This window comes from Cupressus sempervirens, chromosome 8 (genome assembly GCF_028749045.1).
Source record: "Cupressus sempervirens isolate cs-2001-9-10 chromosome 8, ASM2874904v1, whole genome shotgun sequence".
Classification (NCBI taxonomy): Eukaryota; Viridiplantae; Streptophyta; class Pinopsida; order Cupressales; family Cupressaceae; genus Cupressus; species Cupressus sempervirens.
Genome location: NC_143125.1, coordinates 808,763,938 through 808,783,230, shown reverse-complemented (window position 1 = coordinate 808,783,230; position 19,293 = coordinate 808,763,938).

Sequence of the window (19,293 nt, the reverse complement as noted above, 5' to 3'; positions counted from 1 at the left end):
TGGAGTTTTGTGAGGAGAGAGGTTGGGGTCTCGGGCTTTATATACCCAGGATCTAATGCACCTCTTAGAGGTGCGCTACTACACACTTCCAAGAGGTAAGTGCTTTCCCAATATGACTCAGTGTACTAGTGCACCTGGTGAGGTGCTCTAGTGCACATCCTCATATTCAAAAATGACTTTCCTCCTTCAAAAACTTGGTTTTTGGAATCTGGTTTTTTAGGCAGAAACCCAAATTAGCCAAAGACATTAGGAAAAATCCTAAAAAGACTCAAACCCAAGACTAGGGATCCAAAAAGGTAAAAAATAAAATAAGGGGTCCCCATTTCTAGGTGAAATGGGGTGTTCATTGTGAAATTACAAGAACAACATAAGCTTAGATAACTATTTGTTAATCTTTCAAGAGGAGATGAGGAGTATTGATAGGCAACATTAGTATAACAGACAACAGGAGGAGAAGGAATACCAAGCCTATCTCCAACAACAAGAAGAAGAGAGGGAGAGATAGAGACACATTGAGGAGAAGCTTGCAAGGAAAGATGCTAGAGTAAGAGAGAAGGAAATGAGGCTCTAGTCAGCTCATTTTCAGACTAAGGAAGTAGAGGCATCTCATTCTCCAAAATTTATCATTCCAAGATTCAAGAAGTCACCTCCATCACAAGAGCCTAATGTTGTAACTTCTCCACTCCCCATTTGAAAAATATGGCCCTATGAGCCTTCCATAACCATTACCATTTCACTCTTTTAGGGTGGACCAGTCATATGGACTCCTGATAGTCTGATTATGTCAATTTGGGAGAGTGTAGCAAAGCCCACAAAGTTGCCATGGGAGGAGTTGCAGCCTACTAAGGAGGATAAAGAGGTAATGATTGAGAAAAAGGAAGAGGATCCAACCCTCTTATTTGAAGAGCTTCCCTCCTTTGTTGAGGAATTAAAAGAAGAAAAGGTTGTTCCTTCTCTTGAGGAACAAATCATGGCTTTTGAACTTTTAGATGAAAATGAGGTTCTGCTACTGGAGAAAGAAGAATACCATTTTTTGGAGCACATATCCCTCCATGATATGGAGGATGGAAAAGAGAGCCTCAAGGATAGCTCTATCCTTGACAAAGAACATGCTGATATGCATGAGGTTTCCCCTCGACCTATGTGTTTTACTGCAACAGAGAAAGAGGATTCTAATGAAGAAAATTTTTGGGATGAGCTGGAGATGTTTTGCTCATCCATGAACATCAAGAAATCTACCCCTTCATCAAATAATTATGAGTTGCAACAAAAAAAAGTGGAGATTCGTACTATACTAGTACCTCCTAAGGATGTGGCTCATGAGCATCATAATGAAGATGTGGAGATTATTTCTTCACAAGCTACCTCATTTCTCTAGCAATCTCCACATGGACTTCATGATGGTTGTGCAACAATCTCCTCCCTCCCCCCATGAACTCCGATTGATATAGTGAAAGGAAACAAGAGAGTAGTTTAGGCCTACTTTGAATTGAAGGAGGGCTTCTCATTGCCTCTCAATACATCTGCTATAGACATAAAGGAGAGACATTATAGGAATAATGATAGAATACACAAAATAGTTTGGTCATGGGCAAATAGCTTGGCCATGGGCACCATTTTAGAGTTTGGGTGATTTGGTAGGGAAATGAGAAGGAAAGTAATTATTAATTATATAGCTGAGTGGGGGTTGACTGGTGCTAGGAGAAGTTTGAAAGGAAGAAGAATACCAACTACACTCACACCAACTTCCATAGACTTATGATCAGACTTGCTAGACTTTTCTAAGTAAACTAAGGTAGCTGTGAGACGTGCATTATAAAAGCAAGAAAATATTGTAGACTACCACTTGCACCTTTGAAGGGTGCAAGGATTGCCATAATATTTTTATATATATTGAATGATGCTGATGTGGAAACTTAGGTGATTATATTTATCCTCCATTGTAAAATTTTAGTAATGGTTTGAAGTGTGTGAGAATTAGGATTCTACAGAAAAATAAAATAATAGGGCTAGTTTGATTAATTTGGCTTCAAGATTTGACAATGAACACTTTCTTTAATGGAGTAAACCCCACCTTCCATGGGGAGGAACTTTGAATGAACGATTTTTTATTTCTATTTATGGCTAAGACTATATTTAATCAAAGATTATTCTACATTTATGTCAATGTTGAATCTTTTTCATTCACACACATTGATTCTCTTTTGTCCATTCCTATCTCTATCTTATTTAATATTTTTATTTACATTTCACCTCTCTCTCTCTATTTCTTATTTCCTCTATTTCTCTTTGATCTTGTTGATCTCTATAGCTATCCATCTATCACCCCATAGATCTATATCATTCTACCTTTTCTCTCCACCCTTTCATCTTCCTATTCATCTCATTTTATAATTACCCTCTACTTTGATATTTGATTTTGGTTCATCTATATACATACCCTCTCATCCTATGTTACCCTCCTATTCTTATCTCTCTTTTCTATTTCTATTATTCATTTTAGTCATTCTCCACCCATCTCCTCTTCTCCCTTCTATTCATGAAATATGATATTTGAATCCTGATATCAATATCATAATTTAACTAAAATTGTATTAAATTTCTCCTAGTTATCAATGAAATAAAAATTTAAAGATATATTATTTATAAAGGTTAATGACAAGCATATCATTTTTATATTCAAGTATATATTTAAATAAAATTATTTTTCTATTTTATTCAATCAACATACCACTAATTATTAAAATATAATTTTACATAAAATACTTCAAAGTTATATACCAAAAAGATCTTAAAAAACCTTTATTCACAAAGGATAACCAATTATATATAGAAACATTTTTATAAGAATGTTTATTTGATAAATAATAGTAAGTAACAAAATTAATAATATGTCTATTTTAACACAATGATACATACTACACTTTCCAATGTTACACGTAACCTTGCTACCAGTATCTAAGATAGACACCACCATTGAAAGAATTGTACTATGAAAGAGAATTTATCACTAAAAATAGGGTAATAAACTAATTAACAATACATACAAATTAACCTTCAATGCCTATTATTAAGATGAATTATTCTAGACCTTACCCAAGGTTTAGAACTAGAACCCACTGACATGTTTAAAATAGATTACACTCTTATTTCAAATGCTGAAATGGAAAGGACATACAATCTATAGTATATAAACTTTCAATTATGTGCCCAACCCATCAAATTTTTCATAGAATTCATTTTCCAATAATGACATCTAATATAGCTCCACTAAAGTACTAATTAGAGAGGTGGTACTATTTCCAATTTACCCTAATCTTGTTTCACCAATGGGTGTTTCGTTCATATACTCAAATGATGTGCTAGTATCTTGTTCAATGATGTTCTATCAATCTAATTATAGCAGTTGTAAAATTTAACAATATATGTATTCCATCTTTAACTACATTAAGAGGCAGAGGAAAGGAGAGAGAGAGAGAGAGAGAGAGAGAGAGAGAGAGAGAGAGAGGAAAATGATATATGAGGTTTAAGAAATTTAAAAGTTTTACTAGGCCATCCACTACATTCTCCAAACACATATCTATCACAACAATAAATTATATTAATTTAGAAGTTAATATTAGGGTATGTACACCAATTTGTAGTGCGAAAATTGGGGTATAAGTGGCCACTTTCTTTCTGAAATCAATAATTTTTGAACTTCGACAAGAATTTGAAAATAGTTACACTCAAAATTTTAAGTTCTGACAAAAACAAAAGTAGTAGTCCTTAGAATATTGTTTCTAAACTACTAATTTTTTTTCAAAATGGTTTAGTTTAAGGTCCTCAAAAAAGGGGGCCACAAAAAGTGGTACTATTTTTTTAGAAAAAATATAACATAGTGCAGAGTGTGGCCCCACTACAATTTTAACTTTTAAAAAAAAAAAATTAATCACTCTGGTCCAAAGTTACCTAACACTATGTAGTTTATCCTAGATTTTTCGAGTAATTTTATAATGTGTATTTTTTTTAATGAATTTTGTAATTGGACACATCCCAAAAACATGAAATATCTATGTGCTCCCCCTATAAATTATTGAAAACTAATCTAAAATCAAAACTTCTTTTTTTCAAAGTGTGCCTAGAATGAAGTCTAGTTTCTAAAAAAATAAGTTGTTGTGAAATTTGATGAACAAGCTAGAATCTACACCTCAATTAGTACATGTAGGTTTTTGATAGAAAATGGACATACATTCAAAAGAAAGTATAGTTGAAAGGATTGAAATAGTTCAAATTTGAAATAAATTACATGGTTATATAAATAACACAAAGATCTACAATATCATGTAACTTGATTTTATCGATGCTCAACCATGAGGAAACTTAAATGAGAGCACATGAGAAAAATCAATAATTTTTTGTTTTCTTGCTCAAAACACATCTAAAACTATTTTAGAAACTCCAAACCTTTAGGTTGCATCCCCAAGGAAAATCCAAGCATTAGGCTTGGTAGAATTCAAAGTTTTAAATAGAGCATGCGCGCCATAGCACACACATGCTATTTAAAGAATTTTTGAATTTAGGCTTGAATAGCACACACACACTATATAAGCCTAAATTTCAATAGAGAGGGAATGAGAGAGGGAGACATGGTAGAGAGTGAGAGAGTAGAGGATAGAGAGAGAGTAGGAGATGGGAGAGAGAGAGAGAGAGAGAGAGAGAGAGAGAGAGAGAGAGAGAGATGTGTGTGTGTGAGAGAGAGATTTAGCTAGAGAAATATGGAGATGAAGATTAAGATAGATACATTAAAAAAAATTAAGAATATATATATATATATATATATAGAGAGAGAGAGAGAGAGTAGGGGATGGGAGACGGTGGGATATAGAGAGAGACAAAGGGAGAAATCTAGAGAGAGAGAGAGAGAGAGAGAGAGAGAATGGTAGATGGGAGAGGGTGGGATAGGGGGAGAGGGAGAGTACAAGATGGGAGAGTAGGGATAGGAGAGAGAGAGAGAGAGAGAGAGAGTATGGGATGGGAGAGTAGGGGGTGGCAGAGGGAGGGACAGAGAGTAGGGGATAGGTGAGGGTGGGAGAGAGAGAGAGAGGAGGGGGAAAGGGGGAGAGAGAGAATAGGGGATGTCAAAGGGTTGGATAGGAGTAGAGAGAGAGTAGGGAGTTGGAGAGGGAGAGGGAGAGAGAAAGAGGGAGAGAGAGGGAGAGGGATAGGGGGAGATAAAGAGAGACTAGGGGATGAGAGAGAGAGAGAGAGAGAGAGAGAGAGAGTAGGGGATGGGTGATGTAGCCAAAATCCATCAAATAATTAACATAAACATAATACAGAAAGAGTACAAAATAAATTTGAGAATTCCAAATTCTTCTTTGTTATTCTTTTAAATCATCCTCCTCCTCCAATGAGAGAAATTAAAATTTTAAATACAAATCCAAAATTACCATTTTTGGTAGTTTTTTCGTAAAACTATTTTTTTCCATTTTTGATAATTTTAAAAACAACTAAAAAAAAATTGATTTTTTTGTGAAGCTTCATAAAACTAAGATAAGATTAACTGCCAACTAACATTCGAAATTGGAAGTAATATTTTGAGGTTATTAAAAAAAACCAACTTTCTAAAAACTAAGAAAAGCATTAAAAGTTTTTTTAAAACTACTAAAAGATCCTACTTAGAAAGCCACTAAAAGCTCCTACATCATTCTCCTCTAGTTGAAAGAATGCATCTCCTGCAAGTTGTTTTTTGAATGTGTATAGTTTCTTTTTCCTTCCATTGTATCAAACATTGATTTTATTGACTCAAAGGAATGCAAGCTTACTCCTTCTTCCCGGTCTTCCAATTTTTTGACATTTTATCATTCATCTTTACATCTGTCACCAGATCCCTCTTCCTCTTATTTTTCTTAATCCATATTCTACTCAATATCTTCTCAACCTTTAAAATCCAAAATTCTATTTCTTTTGTATAAACCTTTGTACCACAATTATTTATGTCTTCAACATATAATATATCAACATATCCACCATTTCTACAGTTAACATAATACCTTTGGGAACATTAATATACCCCATTAAAAAAATCTAAAACATCTTCATTAGAAATCTCATTATAAACAACCTTTTTTGTTTGCTCATTCTGAACATAAGGCTGAAAATGACAAAAAGACTCTTCCATGGCTATGTTTATCTTGGCTTCTTCAATTCTTGAAGTCAAAAAAGTCATTGGTATACTCACCATTTTATTTTTTATATCTTCCTTCTTCTTTTTTGTCTCTTCTTTCCTCTTCTTCTTCTGAATAATCTTCTAAATAGGCCATGTGATCTTCTTCTCGACTGGTAGGTACCATTTTTCATTTCTAATTCCATTAGCTTTCTTAATTGTTGCAAACTTTCTTGTAATTCTCTTAATATTTCTTTCAAATCTAATCACCTCTTCTCTTCCTCCTTCCTCTTCCTCTCTTTCTCTTTTATTTTATTTTTTTCTCTCCTCTTATGCAAATACTTCATCAATAAATCTAGTTCTTCAAACGAATCCATTAACTTTGCTTATGCTTTGCCTTTGCCTCAACCCAGGTATTTATCTTCTCTACCTAGTCTTTAGGAAACTAGTTCCTCTTCTCAACCTGCATAAGCATAAACTCAAAACCACACAACTACAAAAATCTCCTTTTCCTAGGCCTTCTATGCTCGGATACCAGATGATGTAGCCAAAATTTCTCAAATATTTAACATAAACATAATACAAAAAGAGTACAAAATAAATTTGAGAATTCCAAATTCTTCTTTATTATTCTTCCAAGTCCTCCTCCTCCTACAATGAGAGAAATTACAATTTTAAATACAAATATGAAATTACCATTTTTTGGTAGTTTTTTCATAAAACTATTTTTTTGCCATTTTTGGTAATTTTTAAAACAACTCAAAAAAAGCTGATTTTTTTGTAAAACTTCGTAAAGCTAAGATAAGATTAATTGCCAACTAACATTTTAAATTGGAAGTAATATTTCAAGGTTATTAAAAAAAACCCAACTTTCTAAAAACTGAGAATTTTTTTTTTTTTTTTTAAACTACTAAAAGATCCTACTTAGAAAGCCACTAAAAGCTCCTACATCAATGGGAGAGGGTGGGAGAGGAGAGAGAGTATAGGGGATGGGAGAGGGTGGGATAGGGAGAGAGAGATTTTTCATATAGTGTGTATACATTATAGTGTGTGTGTGCTTTATAGGGCATATGCACTATATTGTGTACACACTATATTAAAACACCAAAAAATGGTTATAAGGAAAGTTTGGGTCCCTACTGACCCATATTCCCATTTTTTCTATTATCTATTCTACTGTTCTAACACAAAACACTAGTTTCATGCTATTGGAAGCTAGCAAACACTAAATTCAATCATTGGATACACTATATGAAAAAAATTTAAACATTCTTTCTATAGAAAATTTTAGTGTAGTCCTTTATAAATATTCTTTGTTACTATAGAAACAAATTTCATTATAATTTGACTAGTTGTTTAATATATATTTAATTCATTGAAATTTGTATGTTTGAATGAATTGTTATATCGAAATGGTTAGATATTTGACGAGTTGTTTAATATATATTGTGTATTCATTGAAATAATGGTAATTTTTATATGTATTTGAATGACTTTTTATTTGCAAATTGTAAGTAATTCAGATGTTTGAATAATTTGACATATAGAAATCATCATCATGCCAACGAAGAAACCAAAAACTTAAACAATGAAAGAGAGGGAGATAGATTTGGCAATTAAAAGAGATAAAATGAAACTACTACGTGAACACAAAAATTGTAATGCAATAATGAAGAATTGTCTTTCAAAGAGGAACATGACCCACCAATACAAAGAAACAAAAAGGAAGAATTGGAAAGAAAAAGAGAACAAATGAGACTCTTATGCTTGAGAAGACAATTGAATTGTGAAGCTACACCATCTTCTAGTGTTGGAGTCATATCATCATCTTGTGTTGAAGAGATGCTAATTTCTACATTTGACAATGTACACAATCTATCATATCATGTTGAAGGCACAACATCAACATATCAAGTAGATGATATTCCATCTTTTGCATCTTATTGCCAAAGCACATCATCTTTGGTTCAAGGTACACAAAATACTCAACCTTATTTTGATGTCCAAAATGTTGAGGGAATGGAAGAGATTATAACACCTTCTAGATTTCATTTTAGAAGACCAAAATATTTGATTTATATCGATACTAAAATTTTGAAATCAATGCCTAACAAGATTAGCAAGCCTACTTGTCAAAAAAAAGTTAATCATATGTGGAGATTATTATTTAAAGAATTAAATATTACAAGTTAATGCCAATTATTTTTTGAAATGATGAGAAATTTCAAATTTAAGCCCATCATGAAGATTCTTGGGCTAAGAACGATGGATGATTCAAATGGAAAAAGCATTGTAAAGAATCTAATGAGTGCATATGACAAAGTGGGTTCTAAATCATGCACCAAAGGTAGTAATATCATAAGATGCATACTTACATGGACAATAGTAAGTACCCAAATAACGAAAGCTCAACTCATGAGAAAGATAAGAAAAATATTGAAAATTAGTAGAGGTACTCTAAGGAGATCCATGGTAAGGCATGAGAGATTAGAAGATCCAACAATAAATGAGTTATGGACATTTAGTGATTGACTACCATGAAAGGATAAAGAAATTAGTGAAGCGTTAAAATCATTGATTGAAGATTTTTGGATAAATAACATACATGTTTACCCTAATCAAATAGATGTTGTAAGAAGGAGGATTAGTAGCCAAAATCATAATTCACATGCGAAACATTTTTGGACTCAACTCAGACACAAATTTTTGATAAATTAATTGGTATATATCCTCAAATTTGAATAAGTCAAACATTTTTTAAGATGGATAAACCTTTTTATGTGAATATAAATCACATGTGTACAACTTGTTGTTGTAGGATACATAATGAATTTTCTAACCATTTTGATTTTTTTAGGCATGTATGTGTGTTTTCACATTCGAAGTTTGTTTTACAAGATTGTGACATGAATGAGCCACCCAGATCTTCAAGAGAATTCATATCCAAAATTTTATTTGAATAGGTGACGGTCAACAATCTTATAAGATGTCATGCTTGGATGGTACATGCTTATTTTATAGCTCTTTGTAGCTTTTATCAACTTGTGAATATATGGATAGTACATTTTGGAGCTCAAAATTGCACTCCCATTTTGATCATCCTTTTGAAATTTTGAGAAGATCAAAGCCCCATAGTGCTTATGTAACTGAATATACCTATAAGGCCCTAGAGGTGTTCAATGTTTCTAACACCTTTCATTCAGCCTATCTAAGCATTCCATGATAATAATTTGTCATTCTGAGTTATCTGACAAAGTCTTATTTTGAACCAATCCTGAATCTGCTTTCTACCCCAACTGATATGTAGAATCTAGTCAAGAACCTATTACTTTGTGCAAATTTGCCACTTCTTTTGAAATCTTTTAGCCTTTTCTAAATTTCTTTCTCAGGGTATACCTTTTAAACCTTAGGCAAATGTGAAATAATGTTTGATTAAATCTGTTTTAAGTTTAAGGTAATCATGGTTTACATGGATTTAAATCTACAAAAGCTGCATTTCAAACTTACCATGCAAGTCTTGATGATCGTTGATCTTGTTTAGATCGACGGACCATGCATTCTCGCATTTTCAAGATGTGAGGTTGTTACAATATGTGGGGAAGCACAAAGAAGACATGTAGCACAGCCTAATTTCATGGGTCCAAGATATTTCAAAAGGTTGACTCACCATTGATCTTGGATAGTTTAACGGATGACGCTTTCCCTCAAGATGAAGATGAGCATGGTTTAGACAAAGTAGACAAGCACATAAGTGACATCTGTCCCTAGTGAAGACACAAAGAGGTTTTCGTATGAGTGAAGAGGATAGGTTATGAACATCATCGATCTGTGAGAGATCAACGGATGAGGCATACTCGCATTTTCAAGATGCGAGGCAAATAAAAATTGTGAGAATGTCGCTTTGCAACACATGGCAATGGTGACATCATTGGCCCACCTTTTGCAAAAAGGTAATTACGGTGTGTCCTCCATGGCAAATTGATAGATGACATGGAATGAAGAGAAAACATTTCATTGATCCATTCAAATTGAATGAATGCACAGTCATCACAAGTTTCTAATCATCATTGTTTAAAGCAAGATCAACGGTGCCTATATTCCCACATTATCAAAATGTGTGATCTTTAAATAATGTGGGCAAGCGGGCATGGTGGGACCAAGTGTAGAGATAATGATGTCGTAGGCATCAAATTTTTGAATGCCGCGATCAGGTTTGTCAGAGCATGTGCAATAAAAGGTTGTGGACACGTATCGCGATTGACCAAATCATGCCATTTTCATGTGCCACATGTTTTGTGATAAAGGAACAGTGCAGTGGTTGTTGAGCAATTTTTCATCAACCATTGATCTTCTTTAGATCAACGGAGGGAACTGGCCCACTTTATTAACATGCAAGGAGATTAAGAAAAGCGAGATTGTGTCATGAAGACACGTGTCCCTAGTGATGTCAAGTCTTGTCTTATGAGCTTACACAATTTTTTTCGACCGTTGATCTTAGTAAGATCAATGGCTGGTGCATTCTGACTTTTTGAAGGTGCTCACAAAATAAGAAATGCGAGAATACGCAATCTTGACACGTGGGGCGGATTCAGTTCGTTGATCCAATTCAGATCTATGGCTCTTGCACATTTGCATTTCCTTAAAAGCAAGAAGTGCCAACTAAAAGGGAAATTGCACACATGACTAATTATGATTGGGTTAGTTCGGACCAGCTTGTCTAGCAAATTTTGAAGTCATCATGTTCACAGTTTTGACTTGGAAGATCTTTAAGATTGGCGGCGCATATTTTATTATTGAAGGTGGTATCATTTTGCACATTAATGAGACTTAAAAACCTTTGCATGTGAAACTGAAGAATAGAGTGTAACAGGTAAGATTTACCCAATATCAACTTGTGCGAGTAGAAACTCTTGAGTCACCTCTGAACGAAAATAATTACTGCTAGGATTGATATAGATTTGGCACGAGTGTTAAGCAGTTGGCTCAAGGATAAAGTGCAGAGTTACAAAGATAAAAGGAAAAGGATTCAGGTAATTTTGTATACCATAGTCTCTGCATTTTTTGAATCTGGATGATTTATTCAAAAGATGTCTCTAAAGATTTCATTAAGTCTGAGGGTATGGATAGCGAAAGGATTGCTCATTAAGAGTAGCTGGTTCTTGGGCACTGATATTTTGAAAAATGATCTTTTTATTTTCAAATGATGGTTCACAAAAGGAAAGCGGTTAGCTTCATATGCCTATATATGGTTTTTTGATAGAGGAAAGCTAGTAGTCAGGTGTCATAGTTAGGTCATCAAGGTGGTAAGAAGAACAAGGAATAGACTTGGTAAGCTAACAACCTTTCCAGTAGTAACATCATCTTTTAAACAAATTTTCAAAGCATCTTAGTTTGATGCTAGGGTAGCAAAAAATTTTGAGACCTTGTGCATAGTTTTGGAAGAAGGTGAGGAAGATTTTATACCCTTGGGTATAGTCTTATTCATTTTTTGTGCATATCCCCCCTTGTTGTGTCAGTAGATGGCAAATTTTGGCAGGAAGTTGGTTAAGGAAGCAGGCATGGTAGTGGATCAAGGGATCCCTATTTTGTTATTTTTAATAGCTGCATTATTTTTTGGCTTTTGTACTACATGCTAAATAATGATTCTATTATTTCTGAAGCCTAGCATGATCAGTAAAGAGTGGGAAGTAAAGATGAGTCTCATTTAATAGTCATCTTGACAAAACCCACGGGCCTAGGATGGTCATATTTTTCAGAGTTGATTTCGTCATTGATGAGGTGGTCTTAGCAATTGTGTGCACAACAAATCAGTGGTAAAATTGAATAAGCCAAAGATTATAACAGAAAGGAGCCTATAGATGAATATTTAATTTACATGGTGTTCTGATTAATCATTCCTCTCCTTTTTTCTGTTATAAACTTTTGATATCTTTTGTATGGGACACTTGTCAGTTCTCTATGCCTGAAGCTTGTTGCATCTCACAGTATTTAAGTGAGATCCCAAGGCTAGAGAAGGGGTTGGTTGTTGATTGGTTTTCAATTTCTAGTTCTTGGAGCTCTGCTCAAGTTGTGAAAGCCACACACCCAGCATATCTTGTATGAATAGCATATGGATTTCGTAGATATTTTTGATATAGTAGTGTGATCTTGTATCTTGTTTTATGCATTCCTAATGTACTTATTTCAAGGAGATAAATAAAATGTGTGGAATGTTTTAAATTTCAATATAATTCTGTCTCTTTTCTTGTTGAATTTGTAATTTTATATGTTCAAGAAAAAAGGCCTTGAACCTATTTGCAATTGCCTAGTTGTATTTTTTAAATTTGCTTGCTTTTGGCTTAAGGAGTCATAGAATTGCTTGTGGTTTCAAACAAGGTTGCAGATTCACTAAGAAGGATGTGTGAGAGTATTGGGTTATATTGGATATTGTTGTCTAATTCATAAGGTGAACAGACCGAACATGAATATTTCTACATATGCCATATGTTGATTGATGTTCAAGGATGCATAATTCTGAAGTATAGGATTGCCCTAATGGATAAGGCACTGGTCATTTGTAGGATCATTAAGTTTTTGCTGCATATTAGACATGTTGTCTTTTCTCGATATGAATCAATCTTTTTCCCTTCATGTTAAAGTGGACATAAAAGTTTAAACCCTCACTCAGTTTATGAATAATATAGGTTTGCACCTAGCTATTTTGGAATCTGTGTTACTTCATAAGCCACTAGGAGATATTACAGGTTTCATCTGCTATCACAATAGATTCAGTGTATGCTTTGATAACTAGTACCATATAAAGAATCTATAGGTCAACCTGCCTAGGTTTTGCAAAGCTTGAAGAAGAAGAAGGGTCATGCCTTATAGTTGGCCTGGTGTCTGAATGGGCATGTTGAAAATGGGAGTTAGCTACCCCTAGATGTGTTTTGGTTCTCTTCAAGGTAATTGGAAATGGGTAACATTTTCAAACACCAACAGTACACATGCAATTGGAAATGAAATCGTAGATTACAGAAAATATAAGCTAGTGACACATGCTCTAAAAGATGGGAAACAGGGTAAAGGATATGATTAAGTCATAAAAAAGATTCCAATGTATGAGTTCATGAAGATTTTTTGGAAAATATTATTTATGCATATGTAAGGCATATGTACATAGAGCTCAATGGCTGAATTTATAATTCAAGTTGTGCAAGGATACATTTACACTAGATACCATTGTTTTGGTTATAGAATTTGCAGAGAGCTACACACTACAACCAAAAAATGACATGCACGCAAAGAATTATACTTCTCAAAAGGTTTCCATATTTGTTCACATAACATTCATGCATTCACTAAAAGTACAAAAGATGATAGGAAGATATTGACGGAGTACCATTGTTACATCAACGATGACCGATCTCATTCTATGGAGTTTGTACATGGTTGCTTTCAACTATTTTATGGAGATTTGGATAATAGGGGCATACCATATTGTCAACACATTATTTATTTAGAAAATTGTGTATCTTAGTTCAAGAGTGCACGATTTTTCTATTGGTTGAGCAAGATGCACAGGTTGTCTAGAATTCAATATATGTACAATTTCATAGAGGCTAGTCATGGAAAGGGAGAGTATGATGGTGTAGGTGCATGTTTCAAAAGAGCTTTAGCTCATGAAGAATTAAAGTAAAAATATGGAGAAACACTACAATGGTTCCAAGTAAGGAGGGTGAGTCTACAGTTCATAGATTTTTTTGGTTGATAGATAATACTAGCATTCCACCATATGAGGATTGTTGCACACTGATAGGATCAAGTGAGTTGCACTATTTTAGAAACTCTAATGTAGGTTCATGGAGTATCCACACATGAAAAATGGCATGCTTTTGTCTATCATTTGTAGAGGAAAATTGGGATGAGTGTGAGTCAACCAAATGGGTGGACGAATGGGATATATAGGTTTTGGATCCAACTGACACCTATCATCCCCCACAAACACTTGAAATAGTAAAGATGGATTCATCCATTGATTTTGACCACTTGTCTGATCTAGTGCAACCTTGGTGCTAATTGTATTCCAAAAGCGTTAAACTCTTCCAAAGCCTTCAAATTGAAATAAAATTATAAAACATGTGAATAGAAACCATAGATATACTGTTGCACAAAATAAGAGTTTTACAAACAATTGGAACAAATGTTTTTATCAACTTCCTTGTCAAAACTTTAAACTTCTCAAAATATTCAAAACCAGTTAATAAAAATAGAATGTTACCTATGGCTGGTTGTAAAGTTGTATTCTCTAGCTCATAGGTATCTTAATGATTTCTATCTCATGTAGGTTATTGGTGAATGTTGTCATTCATGTTAAACTTATAACTAAGAAATTCAAACATAAATGTCATTCCAAATCTCAAACAGTTCATAGATTTTTTTGGTTGATAGATAATACTAGCATTCCACCATATGAGGATTGTTGCACACTGATAGGATCAAGTGAGTTGCACTATTTTAGAAACTCTAATGTAGGTTCATGGAGTATCCACACATGAAAAATGGCATGCTTTTGTCTATCATTTGTAGAGGAAAATTGGGATGAGTGTGAGTCAACCAAATGGGTGGACGAATGGGATATATAGGTTTTGGATCCAACTGACACCTATCATCCCCCACAAACACTTGAAATAGTAGAGATGGATTCATCCATTGATTTTGACCACTTGTCTGATCTAGTGCAACCTTGGTGCTAATTGTATTCCAAAAGCGTTAAACTCTTCCAAAGCCTTCAAATTGAAATAAAATTATAAAACATGTGAATAGAAACCATAGATATACTGTTGCACAAAATAAGAGTTTTACAAACAATTGGAACAAATGTTTTTATCAACTTCCTTGTCGAAACTTTAAACTTCTCAAAATATTCAAAACCAGTTAATAAAAATAGAATGTTACCTATGGCTGGTTGTAAAGTTGTATTCCCTAGCTCATAGGTATCTTAATGATTTCTATCTCATGTAGGTTATTGGTGAATGTTGTCATTCATGTTAAACTTATAACTAAGAAATTCAAACATAAATGTCATTCCAAATCTCAAACAAGTGTCATAGAGTGGCTAAGTACTTGCCTCTAATTAGAATATTATATAGTATTATAACATATAGTATATAAATAAATAAAAATTAATTTTATTAATATTATTATTGAAGATATTTGTACAAAGATGAATTACAAGCATGCAAATATTTAAAGTAATGCCATTTGAATGAGATTTTTATTCAAATGAAAATTAATATTAGATCATACTAAATAAAATAAATTATTTTCATTAATAGTATACATTAATTTTTAGAAATAAATTAAAAGTTTAAGTTTTGAAAATGATTATATATATATATATATATATAAACCAAAAATTGATTATACTGGCAAAGTATAATCTACAAATAATCTCTGATGTTCACATTCTTAACTATGATTATTTGCTAATAATTAGAGAATATGAGCATTATATCTCACAAATACACAAATAAATATTATTATTGAAGATATCTATACAAAGGTGAATTACAAGCATGCAAATATTTAAAGTAATGCCATGTGAATGAGATTTTTATTCTAATGAAAATTAATATTAGATCATGCTAAATAAAGTAGAATATTTTTATTAATAATATACATTAATTTTTAGAAATAAATTAAAAGTTTAAGTATAATCTACAAATAATCTCTAATGTTCACATTCTTAACTATGATTATTTGCTAATAATTAGAGAATATGAGCATTATGCCTCACAAATACACAAATTTGCATATAAGAGCTTCAATTGATTCATCCAATTAAAAGAGAGAAAAAAAATATACACAAATTATTAAGTCAAAAATTTGGCATGTTTATTTTAAGAAATATAATGTCTATAATAAAGCATGTAATATAACTCATTGTAATTGGTCAATTGCAACTCATTTAATCACTAGTTAAAATGAATAAGTCACAAAGTAATACAATAGTACTTAACCTTTCGGCAAGTACTAATAACTAGATATTTAATGAAGTAAATAAATATAGTGTCTTTATTAATGTTGACCACTGAATTTTATTGTGAGATCTGCTCAATCTTTCTTTTATATTAGACAAAAAAAAATACTAAAAAAATATGAAAATTAATACTTGAATAGACCACAAAATTTCAAATATTAGAAAATAATAATAATAATTTACCTTTAAGTTAATGGAGGAAAAAACATTACCTCAGTAAAACAAAATAAAATAAAAGTAGAAAGCATTTCTTAGTTTGCTAAATTTTGGCTTATAGAAGTTTTTTCTAATAATTCTAAAAAATCAAATTTAATAACATTTTCTTTTCTAATGAAATGGAATAATTCACTAAAAAAATGTAGAGAATAAATAAAAAATAAAAATGGATAAAACAATAGCCCAATCATATCATGTCCATGCTCCCTATGTGTTATTTGCAATCCTTGATCTTTGCATGGTTGTTTCTACTTTATACTAAATACAACAAAGAGATATATCCAATAAATATGAAAACCAATGACTAAAAAGGAAAAGAAAATAATAATAAAGAAAATAAAAATAGCTTTTTTGATGTAACTTTATTTCCTGTTAAAAGAAGTCTACCTCCTGTGACATAACTTTATTGGAAATTCTTGTAGATCTTCTCAAAGTCACTTCTACCTTGCACTAGTTATAAAAAAGAATATACTAGCGCTTGTACCCTGGCAGGGTGCAAGAGTACAGTCGAGGGTTGAAGTGTATTAAACCATTTCTCAATCAGTAATATATTTATGATACCATAACAGATAATCATAAAATGCATATTAATTTAGAGATATGTAGATGTACATAGAATTATCCTATTATGTAAGGAAATTATATCATGACTCACATTATATAATCAGCACTGTCAGATCACAATATATAGTTCATAGTACATATTGTATGTATGTCTGCTTTTCTTATGATTTGATTCTCTTATCTCATTTGATGTCTTTCACAAGACAAAATGAATATATAGACATCAATGGGAGATAATGGGTTGTGCCTATTGTTTTTTTAGCATAATAACAATTAACATTTTTTACAAATGGAAATATTTAAATAATAGACATTAGCAGTGAGACCCTTCTGCCTGCTAATCAAGTGCTTCTTGCTGCCACCATAAGGGTTAAAGAAAATATAAGAACTCTGAAGCTTTAACATTATAAATGACATGAATATATAATATGAAACAGTAAAGAGCACCTACAAAATATTGCCATAGTAAATGGTTGGATTGGGTCTTTTTCAAGCTGAGAGGCAATAGTAGTTCCACAACCCAATTGCCACACCAAGGCCGCCATCAATCCCATCTTCATTACCTTGGAAGTTTATTTATTTTCATCCTTTCTAACAAATCTACATGCATTCGCATTGGCAAATGTTTTGCTTGTTGGCTTGTGATGGAATTGAAGGAGAGAGGGCTTGCAATGTTCCATGTACATCACATATGATTTCCAAATCATAAATTTTTTCTATGTGAAATGAAAAGACTAATGATAGGCAACAGGCCTCTATGAAAACCTAAAAAAAAAACACCATGATTATATGGGTCAGGACTGGAATCCTTGAATTTTTGAGTATCTAATGTAGTAAAAGAATACTATCTAATTATTTTTATTTAGTTTCAATTTACTGACTCCAAAGTAGGATAAAATTAATGCATTCATAATGTCAATATTGATTGCATCAACATCAATCGCATAACCTATACACTAATTGTATACACTAATATGTTAGCAATAAACACTAATCTATTAAAAGAAACAAAGCATCAACTAACAACACTAATATAACCTTTAAGAGAGACAAAGAGGAAACCAACTCAAATGAGAATGTGAGCCATTGAAAGGCTCTCTCAATGAGATTGTTCTCTTGATTTAGGGATGAGTCTATTTGATAGGATTTGGGATGTATGCTCAAGCTTCTCAAACTAGCTTTAATAGTGTTCTTGATGGATTTTGGGCTTGGGTGAATGGATTTGATGTAAAACTTGCTCTCAAAATGGCATTATAACTTTAGCTTAAAGGATTTTGATGAAATGGCTTGGGAGGGGATTCAATTTATAGGCTACGGGCTTGAGGGTTTGAGGGCTAAGATGCAAGGATGGGGAAATTCTCATGGAGGGCTTAGATTGCATGAGAGGAGAGCACATGGATTGTGCTTCCTTAGAGCCAATCAAGGAGTGACACATGTCACAGGGTGAGTGGATGGAGGAAAGGGCAAGGATGAGTCAACAAAGGAGGCTCAAGGCCTTAAAGACCCTCATAAATGGCTTGTAAGAGCAATGAATGGGTTTGTAAGAGTCTTTATGGCCTTGTAAGAGCATTCATGGTTGGGTGGTTGGGATATTTTGGAGGGAATTGAGATTGTTGACTTTGCTTGGTTTAGGAAAGTCTTAAGCTTACTTAGGAAATGTGACAAGGTTAGGGGGGGATTAGAGGTGATTTAGGATTTAGATTAAGCTTGTTAGAGATGGGCAAGTGGATGGCATTCAATGAGGGTGGGTGAGTTAGTAGCTAAGCTTGGTTAGTATGGGTGGATGGGGTGGATTAGGCTAAGATGGAGGTTTAGAAATAGGCTTAGGGTGAGGATGAAGACCTTCTAGAAGAGTCTAGAATTTTTTAGGATGAGGATAAAAGGTTTTTAAGGAAATAAATAAAGTTTTATTTATTTCATGGGTTTGGGTTGAGGAGATATTCATTAAAACATTTTTAATAAACATGAGGATTAATATTTAACCTTAATTAAATATTTTGAGTTGGGATTAAGGGTAGAAAAGGATGGGATTAGCTGTTAATCAAAATTAAAGAAGGATTAGAAGATTTTGGAAGAGGCTAGTGATCTTAAGGAAATTGGCCAAGTTTTGGGAAAAAAATAAATTAAATATTTATTTGGAGATTTTTGGTCAATTTATTAATTAAATAATTAATAAATAAGGAAAATAATGTTTAAATAAGATTTAAACATTTTTGGGAGGGATTCCTTAATTAAATATTTTTAATTAAGATAAAGGGATTTAATGGCATAAAAATTAATTGATTAATTAATTAAATAATTAATTAATTAATGATGATGTCATCAGGGACTTTTCAGAAAATAAAAA